General features: G+C 28.4%; 1 pseudogene; it reads right to left on the bottom strand.

Annotated features, from left to right (window-relative positions):
- The window catches only part of LOC108684309, a 6,185-nt pseudogene extending 2,807 nt beyond the window's left edge, over positions 1 to 3,378 (bottom strand).
- Positions 3,379 to 3,960: the final 582 nt, after the last annotated feature.

The following is a 3,960-nucleotide window of genomic DNA, read 5'->3' as shown; positions in this document are numbered from 1 at the left end:
AGATATATTATATATTTATAATTGTGACTATTAAATAGAATATAATATTGTATTATTTAGGGTTTAGTTTAAGAAATCAACTAAAAATAAGAATCTTTTATGTTTTTTTAAATTAATTTAAATATAGTTATTATTTATTATAAATAAAAAATAATCAAGCGAAGAAGATAATATAATTTGTGTGTAAGTTGTATATTATATAAGTATGGTTGTGTAAGAGGAATATTAAAATTTTAAAAATAAAATAGTTTAATTATTAATTTATAATATATAATGAAAGGAATTAAATAAATTATTGTTAATAAGATTGATAAATTCAGTTTTTAAAATTAGTTAGATTGGTAGATTCAATAGCAATAGGTATAAGTCTGTGATTTATACCAAATTTCAGAACATTGACCAAAAAATACTCCAGGTCGATTTATTAATAATAAAATTTCATTAAGTCGTCCGGGAATAGAATCTATCTTAATTCCTAAGGATGGGATTGCTCATGAATGAATTACGTCTATTGAGTAAGTATTCGAATAGGATATTTCTATGGTAAGACACAATGATTATCAACATCAAGAATTCATTTGTCATAAGTTGGTCAGGGGTTTATAAAGGAATCAAAGTCAATATTTGAGAAATCCGTGTACTCATATCACTGGGCCTAGGCTTAACAGTTAGATTTACGTTAAAAATTTCAATATCACTGGGCCTAGGCTTAACAGTTAGATTTACGTTAAAAATTTCGTCAGTGAGGAAAAGAACTTTAATTGAGGGAATGGCTATAGCAATAAGGATGAATATGGGAAGGATAGTTCATACAATTTCAATTGTTTGATTTTCTAATAAAAATCGATGAATTAATAGATTAAATATTAGTCTGAAAATGATAAATAAAATTAAAATTGTAATAAATGTAACAATGATTATAGCAAAATCATGGAAAAAAATCATTAAATCATAAGTAGGGGAGTTAGAGTCTTGAAGTGAAATAGATCATGTATTAATTTTTAATAAAAGATATAAAAAAATCTTTTTAATTGAAGCTTAAATTCAATGCACTATTCTGTCATTAAAGTTTAATAAATAAATATTAAGTATAGGCATAGGTAAAATTAGGTAATTAAAAAGGAAAATTAAAAAGGAAAATTAAAAAGGAAAATTGAAAAAGGTAAGTAAGTTAGAGAGGGTGGTGTATTGAATTATTTATTATAAAATATTATTAGTTTGAATGAGTTTTTATGCTATTGAAGGTATTTCTGTAAATCTATGGTTTAGCGGGGGATATCTATTTAATCTAAAGAAGAATTAAGGAAGAAAATATTAATAATGAGTCGTTTTTTAGATAGGGCTTCTCAAATAATGAGTAGTAAGATTGATAGTCTTAAAATAGATATTAGTGAACCGATAGAAGAGATAATATTTCAAGATAAGAATGAATCTGGATAATCTGAGTATAGACGAGGTATATCTCTAAGCCGAGAAATTGTTGTATATTTATTTATTTATTAAAATTTTATATTTAATATCACTAAAGCATGATTTTGGATTAATGAATTAATTACATGAATATAAATATAAAAAATTTTATAAATTTAAAATAAAAAATAATATTATGTCTGACTAAAGTAATAAATTGTAAATTTATTTAAGACATTAAATTTTGCTAGTCACGTTATGAAACTTCAGGCATTAGCGTTTATGTATACAGATAATTACTTCACTTAAGATTTAAGATCTTCGATAAAGAGAAGAGACCATTAAGTAGTGGTAGAGAATTAACTAAACACGCGGTGTTGGTATTACACGGATGCTCGTATTCAACTGTCCGCGTGTTTATTACGTCGAATATTGGGTACGTATCTGCAAGACGAAGAGAAGGGCGATTAGCGCAATCGAGGAATAGAGTGTTCCATTTACAATGGCTTTCATGGCTACGAGACAGCCTCGAGTGTCGAGGCTCTCGTAGATAGGATCATCCTCAGGATTTGGCAGCTGAAGGGGATCATGATAGTAAGGCCCCTTTATGTCTATTCGACAACAGCTCTAGGGTACCACTGGCGTCACATGATCGTCCTGCATGGCATACCTGCATCAAATTCCGTGTAAGATGCGTTCGCATACCGACAGTGCGATGCGACGTGCCGTAATATGAATGCCGCGGTACTTTGACCATGAATTACGATTTTTCCACTATGCATGAATGTACGTCCTTTTCATCCTTTATACCGATAAAGTATTTTACAATGTGTAAGATAATTTAATGTCAAGCAAAGCGATATTTTGTGTCAAACAATATGACTTTTTCAGAACCAACATTTTGGAAATATACTACATTATTTTGAAGTTTCTGTTCTTTAAATGAACATTTTCATGAACAAAATTGAATTATTTTTTAATCATAGGCGTAGCCGGAGAGAGGAGGGAGTTGGAGATTTAAATCTTTTCAAAATTTTTAATTTCATTTTTGATTATACAGCTTTATAATTCTTTGTAAATTTTATATTGATTGATTTTTGCTTTACTCATATCTTAATTTGTTAAATACTTTTTTGAATATTATATTTTTAATAATATGTATATAGTAATTTTTTAAATATAATTTTTAAATAGCTTTTTACATTTTTAAAATCTTTTTTTAGATTTTTTTTCCTAGAAAAATAATTATAAATATTTTGTATGAATTAATAATAACAATAGCAATATTAAGGAACTACACATTTCATTTTTTAATTGTAATTAGCCTATACCTTTTTAGAAAAAAATATTTACAAAATAATAACATTTTTGACAATTTAGAACAAAAAGGATAAATTCCAAAAAAACAATTCATTAACAAAAAAACTGCTGTTTATGTGATAGTAGAATTGATTATGATAATAGAATTGATTATGATAGTAGAATTGATAACATCTTGCTCCATGAAAGAATTCTGGATATTGCTATACTTTCAACTACAAAAATCCTTCTCAAAAATCTTTTTAATCAAGTTGATAAGATTCAATTTTCAAATAACAATTTGAAAAATCAAATTACAATCCATTTTTCATTAATAGGAAGATTCAAAGCTTGGAAATGAAGTTTTCTTGGGAGGGAGAGCATGTTCTTTCAGCGTGATCGGTACGAATTCCACGAACGTGAATACCTCTTCTTCTCTCGAGAAGCATGCAGTGGAGTGAACGACCACCAATCGGCATTCCGCAAGTTGGCGGCATTTGCTAATTCGAACTTGTCCACGGACACATCGGCGAAGTGCGGAATGAGCTGGCAGTCATGTCGTATGTCCGTGTCCCGTGTTCTCCATCCTGACGCTTCCTCGGTGAAAGTTCTGAGAAACTTTCTCGTCCGAAAACACTTCGTCACACCGTCATACAAGGGCAGCCACATTCGTGCATGACATATGTAACGGTAAGCAAGAGTTCTCCACTCATCTGCGGTCCGTCGCGTTTATTGACCATACCGCCTAATTCCCAGTTAAATGCTCTTGAAACTTGCAGATATTTCATGGTATTGATTTAACTGTAGTCCCGTGTTGTGTTCTCAAGCTTTGGTTTGAACAACTTGTTTAGATCAGTTGATATCCGTGCGATTCCGCAAAGGATTTTTATATATATTATGCAAATTATAATATGTATACAAAATTATCTTTTTATCTGGAAAATTTAAAAATCAGTCACTCAATAAATTATATGCAGATAAATTATTCTCATTATGAAAAATATTTGTGCATTTTAAAAATAATTTTAATATCCGCTAACTCTGATATTATTGCGAAAAGGATTCTTTGATGTATACATTTAAATATCACACCAAGAGAAAAATAATTTTTGAGATACAATTGATTACATTATAGTAAATATTATTATATCATTATCATCATTAATATCAAATATTATTATTATATATTTATTGTTATAACATTATTACAATATATGTATATTATATAATACACATCGTGTCTTCTTTTTT

The sequence above is a fragment of the Atta colombica genome, unplaced genomic scaffold (assembly GCF_001594045.1).
Source record: "Atta colombica isolate Treedump-2 unplaced genomic scaffold, Acol1.0 scaffold131, whole genome shotgun sequence".
Lineage (NCBI taxonomy): Eukaryota > Metazoa > Arthropoda > Insecta > Hymenoptera > Formicidae > Atta > Atta colombica.
The sequence above is the reverse complement of the archived record's forward strand: the minus strand, read 5'-3'. Positions and strand labels throughout refer to the sequence as shown.